At 44.2% G+C, this 23,943-nt stretch overlaps 1 protein-coding gene across 2 annotated transcripts in view; it reads left to right on the top strand.

The window, feature by feature from the left end:
• FOLT1 (folate transporter 1) overlaps positions 1-23,943 on the top strand; it is a 339,568-nt gene that overhangs the window by 293,174 nt on the left and 22,451 nt on the right. The window lies entirely within an intron of this gene.

Raw genomic sequence — 23,943 nt, 5'->3', positions numbered from 1 at the left:
CTGTGTTGCACCATGCTGCACCCATCATCACTATGTTGCATTTCATCATGCTCCATTAGTCATGACTGTACCCATCACTGTGCTCAATGTATACTGCAAAGTATCATCATGTTGCACCGCTGTCATTAAGCTGCTCTTCATCACAAGCTCCCATCACCGGGCTGCGCTCATCATTATGCTGCACTACACCGCTGTCTCTAACATCGTGTTGCATCCAACTGCTGCATCTAGATATGTAGCTGCATCCATAGGCTGTATCTAAACTTGTTGCATCAGAACACCTCCCGCATAATGATGGACACTACTTCTGTCATGCTGCCACACTGCCTTAGCTACTGGCTAGGGCATGTACAGGCTGCTATTTCATGATCCAATTCTGGTCAACACTTTGACCCAACAGTCCTCCACAAAAACACTGCTGTCACCACTGTTTGCACTACTACACCTGCAATTCTGGTTAGGGCATGTACAACTGCCCTTAACCCAACACACAGTTAGCAAGACTAGCCCTCAAGGGCTGCGGCCTACCTTGGAGAGGCTCCTCCCATGCCACGTTGTCCTCTTAAGGTTCTGTCCACCTCAATGCAGCCCTAGAATACCTCCAACTGCTTTTTCTTGGCCTGTGGCCTAACAGTAGCTTGTTGTAGCTTTCGACCTCCTCCAAAATGTGCCCAAACAGTTACCCAATTACCAGTGTTTTGCTCCTCCTCTTCTCAGCCTAGCAGCCTGCCCTCTCGGCCCTAGAAACAACCTCTCGGATCTGTCTCAGCCTTAAGACAGTCACCAAATATCAGATCCGCACTTCTCTGCACCTTGGCCTATTTCAGGAGGATATCACTGCGTTTTCTAGCCTAGAATAGTCCCTAATTATTGCGGCCCTCCAGCAAGGTACTTCGGCCCTCCTTCTAGCACTCGGTCACCTAAAGTTGGCCTCCAAACGTCCCTTCAAACCCTCGCTGGCCTGTCTTCCTTACTGCAGTTAGAGTCACCCTTGGGACAACATATTAAAGGGTTGTCTTCCTTGATAGCGTAGAGGGTTAGGGCATCTTTTCTTCCTAACATGACTGCGTCCTAGATCTAGGTCATGCGTATAATTGTCATGAACTAGGGCTCTGCTAGGAAGGCCTGACATGTAATCTATGGAGAGGGATTCCCAAGGCCGACTAGGAGTAGGTAGAGGAGTATATAGGCCTTGTTTCTTGATGGTTGGTTTGGCAATGGCGTAGGCAGTGCAGGATCTAATGTACTTCTCAACATCCTGCTGAATGTTCGGCCAATGAAAATACTTTTGCAGCACTGCCATTGTTTTCTCTACTCTAAAATGTCTAGCGACCTGACTGTAGTGCACCTCCCAAATAATCTTGGCATGCTTGCTTGAAGGAACACAGAGGTGTCCTAGGTGGCATAACAACACACCCTGGAGGTGAAAATTGTTGATTTGGGATAGCATCGAATGTGCTCTAGCCTTGAAAATTGGTGGAGAGGCTAAAGCACATGAGATTTCCAAGACCCAGAAATTGTTTGGGCAGATTTTGGCTGGTTTGGGAGATATTAAAATAATTAATATTTTAATGGAGTTCCTAAGTCTAAACTTAGGAAAAATAAAATATTAATGGGTATTAATATAAAACTGGGTTAGAAGGTTCCAAAAGTCATGGATCAAGCCAAATCTAATCTTAGCCATTGATTAGACTCATTAGAGATTTAATCTCGGCCGTTGATGGACCAATTATGAAAGTATAAGAGGAGACTTGAGGGTCAGTTGGAGGATACACCAGAGCGATCTGTCATTCTATTCTTTAGAGCGGGGTTTACTAAGAGAGATAGAATCAGTGATCAACAGCGAGGGGCAGTGAATACATAGCAAAGTGGCAGAGTTGGTACTAGAGAGAGTGCAGATCCGGGAGAGGTTGACGCAGAGGCAGTTGGGTGCTACACAGAGGCAGCTAGGAGCTGCGTAAAACCAAGAGAGGCTAGCGTGTGAGATGCAAAGGGTCTTGGGGCTGATGCAGAAGCTCCAGAAGCTGACGCAGAGCCAAAGAGGCAGCGCTGGGAGGATTTCGTGGGACAGAATGGGAGCTGGTGAGCCGGGTAGGGTGATGCAGTCCCTATCAGTGTGACGCAGAGTAGTGGGAGCTACAATTGTTGCTGTGGGATTGTTCATTCGGTGATTATTCAACCGAAATATCTGTCTCCGAGGAGAGGTACTACTACTGAGGGCATTCTCTATTAGGTGAGCCATTTTTGGCACCCTAGTTGTATTCTAAAAACTGCGTAATAATAAAACCCTCTGAATAGTTGCACCGGTTTATCCACATTGGGTTTTTCCGGGGACATTGGTCCAAAAATAACGGTGTCACTTGTGTGCTTGTTTTCTTTCAGTTGATGATCTGTAGATGTTGATATTTTACTTGTGTTTATTTTCAGTATTGACATGGTAAATAATTTGTTAAGTAATTGAACAAGTAGGAAGAAATAAACCAAATAGTACAGGAAGAATTTCTAACGGGTTAAACATAGAAATTCCAACATGGTATTAGAGTGTGTTTGCAGATCACAGGATAACTGAAGGTATCAGCTAGTAGAGCAGTAGCAACAGAAACAACTGTCCCGAGTGACAGAAGTTGTTCCTAGCAGAAAGCAACAAGGAAGGGATGACGCAGAGGGCCTGCGTCATCAGCTTGAGCTAGGAGGAGGATCAGCACAAAGGCAAAGAGGAGCAGATTTGACCTATGCAGTGCCCGACCATCTTTCTCAGTCAGGAAGGATCGACGTTGTGGCCAGGAGGTGCATATTTTGCCGATGCCAGGATTGCGCAGTGCCTAGAGGCTCAGTCCTTCAGTTGCTGGGGCATAGGAGGCTGTGCGTAATTTGCGGAGCGAAGTTGGTGGGGTACTGTGGCCAGAATAGTACCTAATAGGGCAAGACTAACGAGGAGGGAGTTGTTGCCTAGGCAGATTTCTAGCTAAGGAATCCGGATCAATGGTGCAGTTGCACAGACGATCAGAGTGGGGCAACTCGACGTTGGCAGAGGGATTTCCAGAAGGGAAATCGAGACTTAGAGGGAGTCGAATCGAGAACTTCTAGACAAGAAGTTGAGAGACTGAACAAGAGTCGAACAGAGGACTTCCAGGGGGGAAGTAAAGAGACTCGGAGGAGTCGAAAGAAGAGCAGCGAGATGTCTGTGAATGGACTAAGAGATCAGGATAGGATGGATGGAGCATCCAACTTTGTGGTCTGGAAAGCCAGGATCTTGTCCATTCTAGACAGATATCGCATCAAGGACTTTGCCTTGAAAACAATAGTGATCCCAGTTGACCCAGCTGAAAATGAGAAGTACGAAGAGGAAATGGCCAGGGCGAAGTGCATCATCCTTGATGTGGTCAAGGATCATATGGTGCCGCATATTATTGAAAAGGATACGACAAATGAGATGTGGGAGGCCCTGAAGAAATTGTACCAGCATACTTCCTTGTAGAGGAAGATGTTACTTGAAAATCAGCTGCGGTCATACCAGATGCAGAAGGGAGAACAGATAGATATCTTCGTCAGTCGATTGAAGGAGATCCGGGACCAGCTGACTTCGATAGGGGCCACGTCGGATGAGGAGATGTTGGTGAGGACTGCACTACACGCAGTTTTCGAGGATTGGGAAGCATTTGTCTAGAGCATATTGGGCAAGTCGAAGTTTCCAGATTGGGAAGAACTGTGGGCGACTCTTCGTCAAGAAGAGATCAGATGACTGGCCAAGGCGGGGAGTAGCGTTAAAGGGGTCAGAATCGAGAAGGAGGAAGAAGAGGATGCGGCTCTAGCATCTGCGAGAAAGCAGGAAAAGAGGAAGAAGAAGGACCTCTCCAAGGTCAAATGCTTCCATTGTGGGGAACTGGGTCATTTTGCGAACCAGTGTCCTAGGAAGAAGAGTAAGGGAGAGGCTTCTGAGACCAAGGCAGCGCCAGCAAGGGCAGAGAAAGAAGTTGAGGAGGATGACGATTGTGCCATGAGTGTTCATTACCACTTGAGAAGGAGTGGGGAGACATCGAGCTGTAGTCAGACGAATTACAGGCGATGAGGGGCAGGATTCTTTAGGCACCCAACCTCTTGGATTATACCCTGCTACGAGAGCCCTGAAGAGGAGTAGTAGGACTGGCGGATGTGGGCAAAGACGGATGCGGATGAAGCGGCAGAGAGTGCTACAGTTCAAGAGTCCCCGGGCAGCGCGAGGCTAGCAAGCTGCAACAGTGCGAGAGGCATGGGAGTGTTGCACCAGTGCAGGGTGGCACAAAGAGGTGTGCAATGGTGCGAGATGCAAGGAGTTGTTTCAGCCAATGTTCCACCAAGTCTCTGGGATGGGGAGACGCGGGTGCGGGGAGACGCACAAAGGGGACGTGTGGGAGTACCCTCAAATTTTAGGGAAATTTACGCGAGACGGGGGGACATCGAGGTATATATAATATAATTTTTAATTATATATATGTATATAATTTTGAAATTTTCATGTTCATATTCATTGTTCAATAATGAAAGCATATTAAATAGACTAATTAGTAATAGTAATACCAATACATTGAAATTTCAAATTTGATCCATACATAAAATTTAAATTCATAATTGAATCAAATAATGACATATTGTAATTGAATCTTGGTCCGTCCTCATCATTCATTTTGATACATACATCATTCATATGACATACTCATTATAATGTTCTAAATTCTAATTCATCAAGATTCAATAATAAAATTCAATAATGAAATATTCAAATACAATGTACATTGATCCATATCATTCATCATTCATCATTCATCAATCATCATTCTATAATTTACATTGAATCATTGATTTAAAAATTAAATTGAAAATTGAAAAATTCTGAATTCATCATTCATCATTCATCATTCATTGAACCCATGTTTTAAAGAGACAAACAACACAGGGAAATCCGAAAACAGTGTAATAATAATAATGCATGGCATTATTATTAAGATGAATCGGATTAAAATTTAGAAGGTAGATAAAATGTTAAGAGACTGGCATAGTAGATTGCAAAACAAAAATTACCAGCACAGCAAATAGAACATAACAAATGGCTGTTTCAGCTGCCTGCTGCGTGGAGGGCTGGTGGAACCGTGGAGCAGCAATGCTGCCGGCTGCGTGGAGCAGCAAGGTAACCAGTAACCACTGCAACGTAACTACTAACAGCAAGCCGCTGCGTGGAGAAGAGGGAGGATAAGGCGTGAGCTGAAGCTCTGAGGCTCTCGTGGGTGCAGTGGGAGCAAATTCACACTGAAACGATGGAAGAAAAAATGCACTATTGTAACAGAGGTAAAAGCATAATGAATGGCGACAGAATGAAAAGTAGAGTTAAACCTAACTTTTCATGTAATCTTTTTTTGTAATTGTTAGTTTAGTTTTTTTTTTTTTGCCTTTTTCTTTTAATAAATTAATTTTCATTTTTTCTTTTATTTTTTATTTTATTTTTATAAAGGGTAATTAGACAAAAATGAAGGGGGGATGCCCAGATAACCCCATTTTCGGGGGGGGGGGGGGGGGGGGGGGGACGCCTAGAAGAACCCCATTTTTGGGGGGGACGCCCAGAAGTACCCCTTTCGGGGAGTTGAGTCTCCCACACTGGGAAAACGCACCCCCTTGCGTCTCCCCGAGTCTCCCCAAAAGGGGGACGTGGGGAAACGCACCCTCGAGAGTCTCCCCGTCCCGGGTGCGTGGGGTGCGAGGGGTGCGCGCACCCCACCCTGGGGGACGCGTCCCCGTGGAACACTGGTTTCAGCAGTGCAGAGGTCAGTAGAGGGAGCACTTGTTAGCAGCAGAGGGAGGTTCAGCATCAGGAGTGTCTCTAGCCTGACAAGGATCTCAGAATTGGGTGGATCAGTTACCTACTTATCGGTAACTGAGTTGCAGTGCAATAGTTAGTAGTGGCAGTGCTATGGGTAGCATGATGCAACATGATGAGAGGGGGATGCAGTGTTGGGAGTATGGACCAACAGCAACACGATGCAGAGGGCGTTGCCATACAGATGCAACAGTGGTAGTGGCAGGGCCACGGGCAATAGTACAGGATGTAACAATGCAGAGGATTTTGGGCAGGAAGGCCTACCATCAGCATAGAGACCGAAGCTGGATAATCAGGGTGATACTCAGTGTGGAGTATTACTAGAGCACAGTCCTCGCTAAGAGGGAGTGTTGATTTGGGGTAGCATCACATGTGCTTTAGCCATGAAAATTGGTGGAGAGGCTAAAGCACATGAGATCTCCAAGACTCAGAAATGGTTTGGGCAGATTCTAACCAGTTTGGGAGATATTAAAATAATTAATATTTTAATGGAGTAATTATTTTAATGGAGTTCCTAAGTCTAAACTTAGGAAAAATAAAATATTAATGGGTATTAATATAAAACTGGGTTAGAAGGTTCCAAAAGTCATGGATCAAGCCAAATCTAATCTTAGCTGTTGATTAGAGATTTAATCTCGGTTGTTGATGGACCAACGAGAAAAGTATAAGGGGAGGCTTGAGGGTCAGTTGGAGGATACACCAGAGTTATTAGTCATTCTATTCTCTAGAGCAGGGTTTGCTAAGAGAGATAGAACCTGTGATCAACAACGTGTTGATTTGGGGTAGCATCGGATGTGCTCTAGCCTCGAAACTTGGTGGAGAGGCTAAGTCACATGAGATCTCCAATACCCAGAAATGGTTTGGGCAGATTCTAAACAGTTTGAGAGATATTAAAATTATTAATATTTTTAATGGAGTCCCTAAGTTTAAACTTAGGGAAAATAAAATATTAATGTGTATTAATATAACACTGTGTTAGAATGGTCCAAAAGTCATGGATCAAGCCAGAATTAATCTTAGCCGTTGATTAGGGAGTTAATCTCGGTCGTTGAATTGTCAAAGAGAAAAGTATAAAAGGAGGCTTGAGGGTCATTTGGAGAACACATGGAGTTGATCAGGATTTCGATTTTCTGGGGCAGGGTTGTTGAGGAAGTCGAAAGAGTGATTAGAGTTGCAACTAAGCGGCAGTGAATACAGAAGCAGAGAGGCAGAGATAGTACCAAGAGTATCAGTGCAAAATCCGAGAGAGAGGGATGCAGAGTCAGACAGAGGTTCACGTAGAGCCAGCCAGGGCTCACGTAGAGGCAGCCGGGAGCTGCGTAGTGCCTCGGAGAGTCAGCGTGGGTGATGCATAGGCCGTGGGTGATGCATAGGCTCTAAGGGCTGACATAGGGCGAGCTAGGGTGACGCTGGGCAAATGCTGGGCCAGAAAGTGCTGACGTAGTCCCTAGAGGCTGACACTGTGGTTTTTCCTGGGGCAGATTGGAGCTAGGAGCTGTCGAAGTGTTTTTCCGGGGTTTCAACCAGAACATCTGTCTCCGACTGAGAGGTACTACTGCCAAGATTATTCTCTGTTGGGTGAGCTGGTTTTGGCACCCAGATTTTATTCTGAATTGCTTAATAATTAAAACCCTTAGATAGCTACACCGGTTTTCCCGCATTGGGTTTTTCCGGGGACAACGGTCCAAAAGCAACGGTGTCACTTGTGTGCTTGTTTTGTTTCCTTCAGTTGATGATCTGTAATGTGTTGAGCATGTGCTTGTATTTATTTTTAGTATTTACATGGTAAACAACTTGTTAATTAATCAGAACAAGTAGGCAGAAATAAATCAGAAAGTACATGAAGGGTTTCTAATGGGTTAGACATAGAAATTCCAACATGGTATTAGAGCATGGTTGCAGATCACAGGAGAACTGAGGACATCAGCCGAGTAGAGTAGCAACAGTAGAAAACAACTGTCCTGAGTGACAAAAGCTGCTCCTAGCAGAGAAGTAGCAAGGAAGGGGTGACGCAATGCTTGCTTCATCAAGTTTGAGTCGGGAAGAGGATCAATGCAGTGGCAGAGGGGAGCAGACTCGACCTACGTAGTGCCCAATCATCTTTCTCAGTCAGGAAGGATTGACACTCGTGGCCAGGAGGTGCAGATTTTGTTGGTGCCGGGATTGCGCAGAGCCTAAAAGCACTAACCTTCAGTTTGTTGGGGCTTAGGAGGCTGTGGGTAAGTTGCAGAGTGAAAGCTGGTGGGGTACTATAGTTAGAACAATACCTAATAGGGCAGGACCAAGGAGGAGGGAGTTGCAGCTGAGGATTTCTAGCCAAGAAATCCGGATCAGTGGTGTAGCTGCACTAAGGATCGAAGTGGGGGCATCTCGACATTGGCAGAGGGGTTTCCAGGAGGGAAATCGAGGCTCAGAGGGAGTCACACCGAGAACTTCCAAAAGGGAAGTAGAGGAGCAGTGAGATGGCAGTGAACAGGGTAAGAGACTAGGATAGACTAGACAGAGCCTCAAAATTCATAGTCTGGAAGGCCAAAATCTTTTCTGTTCTAGACAAGAATCGTGTCAAGCACTTCGCCTTTGAGGACGATAGTGACCCCAGTTGACCCAGATGAGAACAACAAGTATGAGGAGGCAATGGCGAGGGCCAAGAGCATCATCCTTGACGGGGTCAAGGACCATGTAGTACCACATATTGTTGAAAAGGACATGCCAAATGAGATGTGGGAAGCCCTAAAGAAATTGTACCAGCATACTTCTGTGCAAAGAAGGATTCTACTTGAAAATTAGCTGTGGTCATACCAGATGCAGAAGGGGAACAAATCGACATCTTCCTCTGTCGATTGAAGGAGATCCGGGATTAGCTAACTTCCATAGGGGCCACGCCGGATCAAGAGTTGATGGTGAGAACAACCTTGAATGCAGACTCTGAAGACTGGGAGGTGTTTGTCTAGAGCATACTGGGCAGGGCGACCCTTCCAGATTGGGAAGAAATGTGGGCATCTCTTCGCCAAGAAGAGATCAGAAGGCTAAGCAAGGCGGGAAGCAGCGGCAAGGGGATCAGAATCAAGAAGGAGGAAGAGGAGGATGCTGCCCTAGCATCTGAGGGAAAGCAGGAGAAACGAAAGAAGAAGGACCTCTCCAAGGTCAAATGCTTATTTTGTGGGGAATTGGGTCACTATGCAAGCCAGTGTCCAAGGAAGAAGAGGAAGTGAGAGGCTTCCGAGACCAAGGCTGCACCAATAAGGGCGGAGAAGGAAGTGGAGACAAATGATGACTATGCCATGAGTGCTCACACACCACTTAAGAGGAAGTGGGGAGACATCGAACTGTAGTCAGATGGACTACAGGCGATGAGGGGCAGGATCCTCGAGGTACTCGGCCTCTTGGATTATACCTTGCTATAGGAGCCCCGAAGAGGAGTAATAGTACTGGCAGATGTCAGTATAGACGGATGCAGATGGAGCGTTAGAGGGAGCTACAGTGTAGGATTCCTAGGATAGCATGAGGTAGCAGTGTGAGATGCATAGAATTGTTGTTGCAGCGCAAAGGTCAGAGAGGGAGCACTTGTCAGCGACAGAGGGAGTTTCAGCATCAAGGGTGTCTCTAGCTTGACAGAGATGTTAGAGTTGGGAGATCAATTACTTACTTCTCAGTAACTAAGTTGCAGTGCAGCAGTTAGTAGTGGCAGTGCTATGGGCAACACGATGCAGCATGATGAGAGGGATTGCAGTGCAGATGCAGCAGTGGCAGTGGCAGAGCCATGGGTAGCAGCACAGATGCAGAGGGAGTTGTTGTACAGATGCAACAGTGGCAGTGGCAGGGCCATGGGTAGCAGTACATGATGCAACAGCTTTAGAGGATGTTGGGCAACAGGCCTAGCATCAGCATAAGGATCGATGCCGGATGATCAAGGTGATGCTCAGTTAGGAGTATTACTAGAGCACAATCCTCGCTAAGAGGGAGTGTTGATTTGGGGTAGCATCAGATGTGTTATAGCTTCGAAACTTGGTGGAGAGGCTAAGGCACATGAGATCTCCAATACCCTGAAATGGTTTGGGCAGATTCTAAACAGTTTGAAAGATATTAAAATAATTAATATTTTTAATGGAGTCGCTAAGTCTAAACTTAGTGAAAATAAAATATTAATATGTATTAATATAAAACTATGTTAGAATGGTCCAAAAGTCATGGATCAAGCCAGAATTAATTTTAGCCATTGATTAGGGACTTAATCTTGACCGTTGAATTGTCAATGAGAAAAGTATAAAAGGAGGCTTGAGGGTCACTTGGAGAACACACCGAGTTGATCAAGATTTCAATTTTCTGGGGCAGGGTTTACTGAGGAAGTCGAAAGAGTGATCAGAATTGCAATTGAGGGGCAGTGAATATAGAAGCAGAGAGGCAGAGATAGTACCAGGAGGATCAGCGCAGAATTCGAGAGAGAGGGATGCAGAGCCAGCCAGAGGTGCACGCAGAGGCAGCCAGGACTTGTGCAGTGCCTCAAAGAGCTAGCGTGGGTACGCAGAGGCTCTAAGGGCTGACTCAGTGCCTGCCGAGGCTGACGTAGGGTAGACGCTGGGCCAGAAAGGGCTGACACAGTCCCTAGAGGCTGACGCTAGGGTTTTTCGTGGGGCAGATTGGAGTTGGGAGCTGTCAGAGTATTTATCTGGGGTTTCAACCAGAACATCTGCCTCCAACTAAGAGGTACTACTGCCGAGATTATTCTCTATTGGGTGAGCCAGTTTTGGCACCCAGATTGTATTCTGAAATTGCTTAATAATTAAAACCCTCAGATAGCTGCACCGGTTTTCCCGCATTGGGTTTTTCTGAGGACATTGGTCAAAAAACAACGATGTCACTTGTGTGCTTGTTTTGTTTCCTTCAGTTGAGGATCTGTAATGTGTTGAGCATGTACTTGTATTTATTTTCAGTATTTACATGGTAAATAACTTGTTAATTAATCAGAACAAGTAGGCATAAATAAATCAGAAGTACATGGAGGGTTTCTAACGGGTTAGAATTAGAAATTCCAACACAACGAGGGGAAGTGAATACATAACAGAGAGGCAGAGTTGGTACCAGAGAGACAACGCACATCCGGGAGAGTTTGATGCAGAGGCAGCTGGGTGCTACGCAGAGGCAGCTAGGAGATGCGTAGAGCCAGGAGAGGCCAGCGTGTGAGACGCAAAGGGTCTAGGGGCTGATGCAAAGGCTAGAAAAGCTCACACAGAGCCAAAGAGGCAGCGTTGGGAGGATTTCTGGGACAGACTGGGAGTTGGTGAGCCGGGTAGGGTGATGCAATCCCTATCAGAGCGACGCAGAGCAATGGGAGCTGCAGTTGTTGTTGTGGGATTGTTCATCCGGTGATTATTCACCCAGAATGTCTGTCTCCGAGGAGAGGTACTACTGCCGAGGGCATTCTCTGTTGGATGAGCCATTTCTGGCACTCTAGTTGTATTCTGAAAACTGCATGACAAGAAAACCCTCTGAATCGCTGCACCGGTTTTCCCGTATTGGGTTTTTCCAGGGACATTGGTCCAAAAATAACGGTGTCACTTGCGTGCTTGTTTTCTTTCAGTTGATGATCTGTAGATGTTGACACTGTACTTGTGTTTATTTTCAGTATTTACATGGTAAATAACTTGTTAAGTGATTTTTGTATTCAAGCTTCTGTGATCCATAATGAATTAAACAAAGTCTTTCGGTAGAAATCACATGAGAGAATTTTTTGGTCGACGCGTTTCGAACCAACAAGTATGGTTCATCATCAGGCCCTGATGATGAACCATACTTGTTGGTTCGAAGCGCGTCGACCAAAAAATTCTCTCATGTGATTTCTACCAAAAGACTTTGTTTAACTTGTTAATTGAACAAGTAGGAAGAAATAAACTAGATAGTACAGGAAGAATTTCTAACGGTTAAACTTAGAAATTCCAACAAAAATCAAGAACTTGGTTGCCTTCCAGGAGCATCTGGTATGTGTTGCCGAATTCTGGATTGCTCGTATAAATATGCGGCCATCCCAAAGTCTCATGTCCACAAGAGTTGAGCACAGTGGTCAGCATCGATTGAGGCAGTTTGCAACATTATTGGTGTTGTGCTTCTTGTACTTAATGTTCACATGGAACTGTTGCAGGTATGTGGACCATTTTTTATGGCAATCATTCTGCAACTTTCCTTGTGTTTGTATGAACTGCAGGGGCTGGTGGTCTATGTGGATGACCATTTCCTTCCCCAGAATGTAATGCTTCCATTGTCGACATGCTTGCACAATGGAATACATCTCTTTGTCGTAGGTGGGATACTTTCGGACTATGTCTGAAAATGTCTCATTGTGATATGCCACTAGGTGCCATTATTGAGTAAGAATTGCACTAATAGCATTGTCGGAGGCATTTGTCTCAATCTCAAATGGTTGCTGAAGGTCTGGTAATGTGAGCACTGTTGCAGAGCAGAGGCGATGCTTCAACTCTGCAAACGCTTTCTGTTTGGATTCATACCTAAAGAACTTTTCTTTCGCTCCACTCTTGGTGACTTGACTCAAAGGCCAAGCGATATGAGAGAACTCCAACACGAACCTACGGTAGAAATTGGTAAGACCTCAAAAAAACACTGTTTAGGGGGTCAAAACAACTCGAGAGTTCAGGCCCCAAAAAATTGCTAAAAATAGTAAATGTTGCTATAATCAAGGAAACAGATGAAACCGACTGGTGGTCTAGGTGGAATAGGCGGGTGGCCACCAATATCCACCTAGATCAAAGACTAATAAAATTTGGAAAAGATAAAATTTTGGACCATATGAAGTGTTGGAAATGTGTGTGATGTAAAAGAAAAATTGGAAATAGTTTCTACAATGTAAGGAATCAAATCTAACCTAGTTTATGTTAATTTTAGGGCTAGATTGTTCTCTACTGAGGATAATTGCATTTATAAACTTTTTCAACATATTTACATTACATTCACCCAATAACATCATATAATCATCAACAATTATATAGAAAGAACAATAACATCAACAATGCAACAGAACAGTAAAGAACAATAGAAGAAAAGCATGCATAGAAGAGACACCAAGACTTAGGTTAGAGAAAAGAATGTGGGCCCCAACAAGATAATGTGAGCCAAAAATAACAGTGCATATGAATAAAACGAGCCATTGAAATAATATGAATCAGTCGAATGGGCCACTGTGATAAAGTGTGCAGAATGTGATCCAGGAAAAGATGTGATTTGTTGATTTGGGGTAGCATCGGATGAGCTCTAGCCATGAAAATTGGTGGAGAGGCTAAAGCAAATGAGATCTCCAAGACCTAGAAATGGTTTGGCCAGATTCTAACCGGTTTGGGAGATATTAAAATAATTGATATTTTTAATGGAGTTCCTAAGTCTAAACTTAGGAAAAAATAAAATATTAATGGGTATTAATATAAAACTGGGTTAGAAGGTTCCAAAAGTCATGGATCAAGCCAAATCTAATCTTAGCCATTGATTAGAGATTTAATCTCGGCCGTTGAAGGACCAACAAGAAAAGTATAAGAAGAGGCTTGAGGGTCAGTTCGAGAACACACCAGAGTGATCAGTCATTCGATTTGATAGAGCGGGGATGCTAAGCAAAGTCGAATCAGTGATCAACAACAAGGGGCAAAGAGTATGAGGTAGAGAGGCAGGGACAATATTGGGAGACCAACACAGAAGCAGAGAGAGCGAGAGCAACAGTCAGTCCAGGCTACGCAAAGCCCAACAGAGGCAGCACAAAGCCCAGAGAGATTGTGTCATCCACGCAGAGGGTAGAGGGAGTGACGCAGAGGCTCTCAGAGGCTGCACAGTGCCTCGAAGCACTGACGCAGAGGGTCCTGGGGCAGACGCAGATGGCAGAATGGCCAGCGTTGAGCTTCAATTGTGCCTGAGAGGGTTTCGTGGGACAGGTTTTCTGAATACCTGTTTCCAAATATAGAGGTATTGCTGTCGTGTTTTTTTCTCTGTCGGGTGAGTCGGTTAAACACCCAGTTGTACTCGGATAGACTGCATAATAAAATAACCCTCTGAATAGCTGCATTGGTTTTCCTGCATTAGGTTTTTCCAGGGACATTTGTCCAAAAACAACGGCGTCACTTGTGTGCTTGTTTTCTTTCAGTTGTTGATCTGTAGATGTTGTGACTGTATTGTGTTTATTTCGATATTTAATGTATTAAATAACTTTTTCGAATTTAGACAAGTAGGAGAAATAAACCAATAGAATACAGAATAATTTTCTAACGGATAGACTTAGAAAATTCAACATGGTATGAGAGCGTGGTTGCAGGTCACAGGAAAATTAAAGGCATCAGCTTAGCAGAGAATTTGCAGCAGATTCAGCTGTCCCGAGTGATAGAGCTAATCCTTGGAGAAAGCAACAGAGGAAGGAGTGATGCAGAGGGACTGTGTCATCAATGTGGGCCAGAGTGAGGCATTGCAAAGGCTGAGGAGGGCAGAAACAGGCTCACACAGAGCCACGCAAAGGCAAGGAGCGCCGATGCAATTGGCTGAGGGAGTTGTTTTGTGGTGCCTGGATTGCGCAGAGCCAAAAGGCTCAATCCTTCAGTTGCTGGGGCATAGGAGGTTGTGGTTAGTTTGCAGAGCGAAGTTGGGGGGTACTGTGGTCATAACAATACCTAATAAGGCAAGACCAAGGTGGAGGGAGTTGTTGCCGAAGCGGATTTCTAGCCAAAGAATCCAGATCAGTGTTGCAGTGGCACAGACGATCAGAGTGGGGCAACTTGACGTCGGCAATGATTTCCAGGAGGGAAATCGGGACTCAGAGGGAGTCCAGAAGAGAAATTCCAGATGGGAAGTAGAGAGACTCAGCAGGAGTCAAACCGAGATCTTCCAGGCGGGAAGTAGAGAGACTCAGAGGAGTCGACAGAGAAGAGCAGAGAGATGGCCGTGAATGGGCTGAGAGATCAGGATACGCTGGACGGAGCGTCCAACTTTGTGGTCTGGAAGGCCAGGATCTTGTCCATTCTAGACAGACATCGCATCAAGGGCTTCACCTTGAGAACGATCACTATCCCAGTTGACTTGGTAGCAAATGATAGGTACGAGGAGGCAATGGCTAAGGCTAAGTGCATCATCCTTGATGGGGTCAAGGACCATGTGGTATCACATATTGCCGAGAAGGAAACGACAAAGGAGATGTGGGACGCCTTGAAGACATTGTACTAGGCTCTAGCATACTTCCGTGTAGAGGAAGATGCTCATGGAGAATCAGCTAAGAGCATACCAGATGCAGAAGGGAGAACAAATAGATGTCTTCCTCGGTCGATTGAAGGAGATTCGTGACTAGTTAACATCCATAGGTGCCACGCCGGATGAGGAATTAATGGTGAGGACCGCACTTAATGCAATTTCTAAGGATTGGGAGGTATTTGTCCAAAGCATACTAGGCAGGATGAGTTTTCCGGATTGGGAAGAACTGTGGGCGGCTCTTCATCAAGAAGAGATCAGATGGCTGACCAAGGCGGGGAGTAGCGACAAAGTGGTCAGGATCAAGAAGGAGGAAGAAGAGGATGCGGCTCTAGCATCTATGGGAAAGTAGGAAAAGAGGAAGAAGAGGATGCGGCTCTAGCATCTATGGGAAAGTAGGAAAAGAGGAAGAAGAAGGACCTCTCCAAGGTCACGTGCGTCCATTGTGGGGAACTGGGTCATTTTGCGAACCAGTGTCTGAGGAAGAAGAGTAAGGGAGAGGCTTCTGACTCTAAGGTAGCGCTAGCGAAGGCGGAGAAAGAAGTCCAGGAGGATGACGATTGTGCGATGAGTGCTCATGTGCCACTTGAGAAGAAGTGGGGAGACATCGAGCTGTAGTCAGGAGGACTATAGGCGATGAGGGGCAGGATCCTTGAGGTACCCAACCTCTTGGGTTATACCTTGCTATGGGAGCCCCGAAGAGGAGTAGCAAGACTGACGTATGTCGTTAGAGACGAATGCGGATGAAGTGGAAGAGAGTGCTACAGTGCAAGAGTCCCCAGACAACACGAGGCTAGTAGACTGCAATAGTGCAAGAGGCACGAGAGTGTTGCACCAGTGCAGGATGGCACAGAGAGGTGTGCAACAATGCGAGATTCAGGGAGTTGTTGCAGTAGTGCAGAGGCCAGTAGAGGAAGCAGTTGTTAGCGGCAGAGGGAGGTTCAATATCGGGAGTGTTTCTAGCCTAACAAGGATGTCAGAAGTTGGAACTTGGGTGGATCAGTTACTTATTTCTCAGTAACTGAGTTGTAGTGCAATAACATGACAAAACATGATGAGAGGGGATGTAGTGCCGATGCAGTGCTGGGAGGATAGACCAGCAACAGCACGGATGCAGAGGGAGCTGTCGTACGGATGCAGCAGTGGCAGTGGCAGTGGCAGTGGCAGGGCCATGGTCAATAGTACAGGATGCAGCAGTGCAGAAGATGTTGGGCAGGGAGGTGTAGCATCAGCATAGGGACCAATGTCGGATAATCAGGGTGATGCTCAGTGTGGAGTATTACTAGATCACAGTGCTCGCTAAGAGGTAGTGTTGATTTGGGGTAGCATCGTATGTGCTCTAGCCATGAAAATTGGTGGAGAGGCTAAAGCACACGAGATCCCCAAGATCCAAAAATGGTTTGGAAAGATTCTAACCGATTTGGGAGATATTAAAATAATTAATATTTTTAATGGAGTTCCTAAGTCTAAATTTAGGAAAAATAAAATCTTAATGGGTATTAACATAAAACTGGGTTAGAAGGTTCCAAAAGTCATGGATCAAGCCAAATCTAATCTTAGCCGTTGATTATAGATTTAATCTCGGCCGTTGAAGGACCAACGAGAAAAGTATAAGAAGAGGCTTGAGGGGCAGTGGGAGAACACACCAGAGTGATTGGTCATTCGATTTGCTAGAGCGGGGTTGCTAACCAAAGTCAAATCAATGATCAATAACGAGGGGCAGTGAGTACGAGGCAGAGAGGCAGGTACAATACTGGGAGACCATCATAGAAGCAGAGAGAGTGAGAGCAACAGTCAGTCCAGGCTACGCAGAGCCCAGAGAGACTGCGTCATCCGCGCAGAGGGCAGAGGGAGTGACACAAAGGCTCCCAGAGGCTGCACAGTGCCTCAAAGGGCTAACGCAAAGGGTCTTGGGGCTGACGCAGGTCACCACGAGGTTGATGCAGAGGCCAGAAGGGCCAACACTGAGATTTAGTTGAGCTGGAGAGGGTTTCGTGGGACAGGTTTTCTGAATACCTGTTTCCGAATGTAGAGGTATTGCTGCCGTGTATTTTTTCTCTGTCGGGTGAGCCGGTTAGGCACCCAGTTGTACTCAGATAGACTGCATAATAATATAACCCTTTGAATAGCTGCACTGGTTTTCCCGCATTGGGTTTTTCCAGGGACATTTGTCCAAAAATAACGGTGTCACTTGCGTGCTTGTTTTCTTTTAGTTGTTGATCTGTAGATGTTGTGATTGTATTATGTTTATTTCGATATTTAATGTATTAAATAACTTGTTCAAATTTAGACAAGTAGGAGAAATAAACCAGCAGAATAAAAAATAATTTTCTAATGGATAGACTTAGAAAATTCAACATGATGCCATTGTTGAGTGTAGAAGGCTGTCCAGTGAAGTGAGCAAGCCACTGTGAAGAGCAAGCCACGTATGCAAGCTTAAGAAATCAAATGCTAACCGTCTCAAAAATTAATGTGAGCTTCCTCAGAGAATTAACTCTAGCTTCCTCAGAGAGAATAGGAGATCTTCTACGCTACAAGGAGGATCAAACATGTCCATTATATAGTTATTCCTTGGATTGAATAGACATGCCTTTTTATGAAGCCGACTTGGAACCTTATGGAGGGAATTATTCGAATTCAATTTTCTTTTCTCATAATTAAATATAATTTTCCATGTGCCTCATGGTGCCAACAAAACCCTTTTTGGTGAGGTTGACTTTAATCAAATTTGCTTTCCATAATATATATATATATATATATATATATATATATATATATATATATATATTTCTTTAAAGTTTGCATGCTCAATTTTATTAGAATATATCTCTATATTTCTATTTAGTAATGCTCAGTCTTTTAGATGTTTCTATTCTTATTCTTTTAGCAGTTTCTTAGATGAAACTGTTTGTTCGATATTCTACATAGAAACCTAATGTTTCTATTCTTGTAAATATCTTTGTATTATCATTGAGCTGTTTGCTCTATGTGAATTAATTCATTGAACATTCTTTTATGGTATCAGAGCAAGGTTAAGAGATTCTTCTTGAAACAGTAATTCTATCTGCATCGCAATCTCTTGAGTCCTTTCTAAGGTCGAGCCCTCTGTAAGCCAGGCAGCCTTCACTGAGTCTTAGCCTCGGCTTTGCTCGCTGTGATAAAAGCTTACAGTCGTCCATCTCGATACAGAAATGGATTCTTCCCTTGCATGATTTTTTTAAGAAAATAACTTTGGGGCGGTGACTGTTTTCATGGGAGCGGAATCCGGCTATCTTCGTCTTCGCCTGGCGGCTACTCGACCACAACGTGGAATTCCTCAGCAATCGTGATCCAGGTGTTTTCCCTCAAAACTCATTCTTGAAAGTCAGAGTCGTGGTTTGAAAATTCGATCTGCAGGCAAAATCGTGGTTTCAAAATCGTGGTTTTTTCAACTCTGTCAAAATCGTGGTTTTCATTTTAACTCTGTCAAAATCCCGTAGATGGAAATGCACACTATTTTTTGTTATATCCGCTATGCTATGAGATAAGAGGTGGATATCACTACAGGCGTCTTGATATTTGAAACCCGTGGCTAATATATATTTTTAAAACCCGTGGATATATTTTGAAACCCGTGGTCATTATATTTCAATCCCGTGGATAGATATTTGAAACCTGTGGTCAATACATATTTCTTTTTGAAACGCGTGGATATATTCTGCCGATCCGTGAATATATATTTGCCAACTGTGGCTCATTCCGTGGATATATTTGAAACCTGTTATTCTCAAATGCTGTCAATGCTGTAATTCGCGTGGATATACGCGTGTGCTATGACCTGTGCAAATGCCGTTATATTGCCTCAGTCAAACTCTGATCTGAAACCCGTGCTTTTTAATCTGATACGTAACCTGTTGTAATACGTCAAAACGTATCCTGTCATCCGTGTGTGATAAATCTCGCAGGTGGTTAATCTATGCTGTAGAACCGTGGATACTTGAAAACCGTGGTTCATTCCTGAGATATATACCTGAGACAAGAGACGTATATACTGAGACGTGATACCGTGACACGTATTTCAAACTCGTATATACCTGAGACGTATATACCTGAGACGTGACGTAAAGCTCACGTGGGCCAATACATCCGTGGTGGTTGCCGGAAGCATAGATCGTTTTTTCAGATCTGCGTATTTGTTTTGTGGGCCAAATATATCCGTGGTATTTACCAGCAGTGTAAGCTTGAAACTGAGACAGCATATGTGGGTCCGTATTTCAAAATTTGTATTTGCTGTATGTATGGTTCTGATTGCCAGCAGTGGGTTACCAATCAGTGGAAATTTTTTTTGTGATCCTGACAGTCTTCATTATATCTGACATTGCATAAGTATACTCTTATGGTAGACCGGCATTTTCTTGTGGCAAACTGTATTCTCAGAACTGTATTAGCAGTCCTACTATTGTTTTAGACAGCTGAAAGTCCGTTCTTTAAATTTTCACCAGCATAAGCAGTCAGCTACATTGTTCTTGTGTGTCATACTTTTGTATTCTCTTTGTGAAAATGGCCACACTTACCAATCTGATGTTAGAAGGAAATCAACGGTTTAATGGCAGCAACTATAACATTTGGAAACAAAGACTGCTGACCATTTTTGAGTACAGGCGTCTTGATCAACTCATTTTGGGCAAAGAGCTTCGTCCAGGTACAGCCGGGACCGATCAAGATAAATTTGATGATCGAAATCGAGAGGCTGTTATGCTTCTCAAGCTCTCTGTAGCTGATGATCAGTTACCTCAGATCCCTTCTGGCAAGACAGCTGCTGAAATCTGGGAACAGTTGAAAGAATTGCATGAGACATCTGATAAAAGCAGAGCTTTTTTTCTCAAAAATCAGTTGTTCTCCATCATGATGGATGAACATATGTCTTTACAGGAACATCTCAACAAAATTAAAGACATTCGAGATCAGCTCGACGCCATTGGTCGGACCATGGAGGAAGAAGATATGGTAGTCATTACCCTGAAGAGTCTACCAAAATCTTATGAACACTTCATTGAAACACTTAACATTACAAATGTTGATCTGAAGTTTTCAGATTTATGTACCAAACTTCTGCAGAAAGATAGGTGGAAACAGCAGTTTGGTAGTGGTACTTCATCAGTGCCCTTGGAAAATGCATTTGCTGCAAAATATCAGTCCTCTCAGTCTTTTCAGCAGAGAGGATCATCTCAGTCTTTTGATCCTAACAGGAAGAAAAGTGTACAGTGTAATTACTGTCACAAGTTCGGTCACATGAAGAAAGACTGCAGGCAGAGGATTGCTGCTGAACAAAAGAAACAGGGAGGGTCACATCAGACAGCGAATGTTGCAGAACATTCCGAGCAGACAGATTCTGCCTTTTACGCCTTTATGGCTAAAAGGTCTTCAGAACATGTACCTTCCTCTGCATGGTACATTGACTCTGGTGCATCACGCCACTTCTCTCACAGGCGTGACTGGTTTATTGACTTTTCACCTTTCAGTGACTCAGTTGTATTTGGTGGAGGTGAAAAGTACACTGTTGCTGGCAGGGGTACAGTTCAAATTCAGTCTGGTGGACGCACGCTCATATTTCTAAATGTATACTATGTTCCTGGTATGGAGATTAATCTGCTCTCTGTCAGTCAGATTATGAGGAATTCTCCTCAGCTTGATGTTATGTTCAGTGCACACAAGTGCTCCATCATTGACAGGGAGACCAGTCTGACAGTTGCTACTGGCCTCGAGGACCATGGTCTATACAGGCTACTTGACACCGGTGACTTTCCAGAAGTGGCACTAGCAGCTCGTGTCTCTCCCATCAGTACTCTATGGCATCAGCGATATGGGCATCTCAATATGCAGTATCTCTCTCAGCTCTCTCGGGAGGGACTTGTGTCAGGATTACCTGATATTCAGACTCAGCGGTTGGGAGTATGCAGCGCCTGTCAAGCGGGAAAGCAACATCGGTCATCATTCAAAAATGGAGAATCTTGGCGCGCATCCCAGGTACTTCAGTTACTTCATGCTGATATTTGTGGTCCTATGAATACAGCTTCTATAACTGCTTGCAAATACTTTTTACTTATTGTAGATGACTTCAGTCGAAAGATGTGGGTGTATTTTTTAAAAAATAAATCTGATGCTCTTAGTACCTTTCAGAAGTTTAAAACTTTAGTTGAAAACGAATCTGGTTGTAATATCATGACCCTTAGGACCGACAATGGGGGGGAATTTTGTTCCTCAGCTTTTGCCAACTTCTGTGATATTCATGGCATCAAACGTCAATTCACCACACCTTACACTCCCCAGCAGAACAGTGTTGTCGAGCGTCGCAATCGCACGGTTGTTGAAATGGCTCGTTCCATGTTACAACACCGGAGTGTTCCCAAACAAATTCTGGGCTGAAGCAATATTTACTGCTGTTTATCTTCTTAACCGATCCCCTACTCAGGCTGTTAAAGGGAAGACTCCTGAAGAAGTGTGGTCTGGTCGTAAGCCTAAAATCAGTCATCTCAAAGTTTTTGGCTCAGTTGCATATGTTTGGATTCCATCGGCTAAGCGATCTAAGTTGGATTCCAAAAGTCAGAAACTCATGATGACAGGATACAGTGATCATCACAAAGCTTATAGGCTGATAGATATAGCCACTGGTCGACTTAGCTTCAGTCGAGATGTAGTATTTGATGAAGACAGAGGATTCTTTCAGTCTTCTTCTTCTGAGCAGCGTTCTGAGGATCCGCCTCACAGTGTTCTTCTTCCAGTCAGTTCATCTGATGGGAGGGATGATGTAGCATCAAGATTTGATACTACTCTATCTGAGCTTCCTCCAGAAGCTAATCCCCCTCTTGCTATCCCTATTGCTCTTGAGCCTGCTTCTCTTCCTCCTGATATTGGTCCCTCTAATCTTGATATTAGTTCTTCTTCTCTTCGGCCAAAATGGTGGGCTAAAACCATAGGTGATCTCCGGGATGATGAGCTCCTTGAAGGTAGAACTTCTAGGCATAAGAACAGACAACAGTCTTCAGTCAATTTTGCTCTTATGGCTAACCTTCACAGTACTTTTGAGCCTCAAACATATTCAGAAGCTAAGGGTATATATGAGTGGGAACAGGCTATGAAAGCAGAATTTCAGAGTCTTCAAAAGAATCACACATGGGCTCTTTCTGATCTTCCCGCAAACAAAAAACCCATAGGCTGCAAATGGGTGTATAAAGTCAAATACAAAGCTGATGGAACCTTAGACAAGTATAAAGCTCGGCTTGTGGCTCGAGGATTTTCACAGCAGGAAGGCATAGACTATGAGGAGACTTTTGCTCCTACAGCCAAGATGAGTACTATCAGGCTTGTGCTTGCCCTAGCAGCTCAGTTCAAATGGAAAGTTCATCAGATGGATGTAAAAAGTGCGTTCCTAAATGGTGATCTCCAAGAAGAAGTCTACATGACGCAGCCTCCAGGATTCAAGGTTGTTGGTCAAGAACAGAAAGTGTGTCGGTTAGTTAAAGCTATCTATGGATTGAAACAAGCTCCTCGGGCTTGGTACATAAAAATTGATCAGTATCTGACAAATCAAGGTTTTCAGAGGAGTCCATCTGATGCAAACCTGTATATCAAGCATACTGATGATGATATCTTGTTTGTAGTTGTCTATGTGGATGATCTTATCATTACTGGCAGCTCTGCACATTTGATCCATGGGATCAAACAAGATCTATGCAGAACTTTTGAGATGACAGACTTGGGACTTCTTCATTACTGTCTGGGGGTTGAAGTATGGCAGACTGAAAATCAGATCTTTCTTTCTCAGTCCAAGTATGCCAAAAATCTTGTGGAAAGGTTCAGAATGCAGGATTGCAAACCGGCCACGACTCCTATGGAACCAGGGCTCAAACTTTCAGCACAGTCATCTTCTCCTCTTGTGGATGAAACTTTATTCAGGCAATTAGTGGGCAGTCTCATCTATCTTACTGCTACCAGACCTGACATCAGTTTTGCAGTAAGCTACATTTCTCGCTTTATGTCAGCTCCTAAAGCTGATCATTGGATAGCAGCCAAGCGGGTGCTACGATATGTGCGTGGTACTTCTGATTATGGACTCTTATATACTCACAGCTCCACTTCTACTCTCAGTGGCTACACTGACTCTGACTGGGCCGGTTCGGTTGATGACCGTAAATCTACAGCTGGGTATGTGTTTAGTCTAGGATCTGGAGCTGTTACTTGGACTAGTAAGAAGCAACAGGTTGTGGCTCTCTCCTCAACAGAAGCAGAGTATCGGGGAGCAGTTAAGGTAGCCTGTGAGGCAGTTTGGCTTCGTCGTATGCTTGCAGATATGCATGTTTTTCAGACAGGGCCTACTTCTTTGTTTTGTGATAATCAGGGAGTGCTCAAACTTGCCAAGAATCCTGTCTTTCATGAACGAACAAAGCATGTGGAAACTCACTGCCACTACATTCGACAGTTGGTTGAAGACGGCTCAGTTCAGTTGCACTATGTTCCCACCACAGAGCAGCCCGCCGATATCTTTACCAAGCCTCTTGGTCCTGATAAATTTGTAAAATTTCGCGGGTCTATTGGTGTTGTAAATAGATTGAGCATTAAGGGAGGGTATTAGAATATATCTCTATATTTCTATTTAGTAATGCTCAGTCTTTTAGATGTTTCTATTCTTATTCTTTTAGCAGTTTCTTAGATGAAACTGTTTGTTCGATATTCTACATAGAAACCTAATGTTTCTATTCTTGTAAATATCTTTGTATTATCATTGAGTTGTTTGCTCTATGTGAATTAATTCATTGAACATTCTTTTAAATTTGCGCCATAATCATTGTTTTACAACCCGGCCGAGTCAACTCCGAAACGGCTGTTTCGAACCG

This window comes from Pinus tabuliformis, chromosome 2_1, assembly GCF_031772625.1.
Source record: "Pinus tabuliformis cultivar Carrire ecotype Pingquan chromosome 2_1, CPIR1, whole genome shotgun sequence".
In the NCBI taxonomy this organism is placed as follows: Eukaryota; Viridiplantae; Streptophyta; class Pinopsida; order Pinales; family Pinaceae; genus Pinus; species Pinus tabuliformis.
Note: the sequence above shows the minus strand (reverse complement) of the source record. Positions and strands in the feature narration are given on the sequence as shown.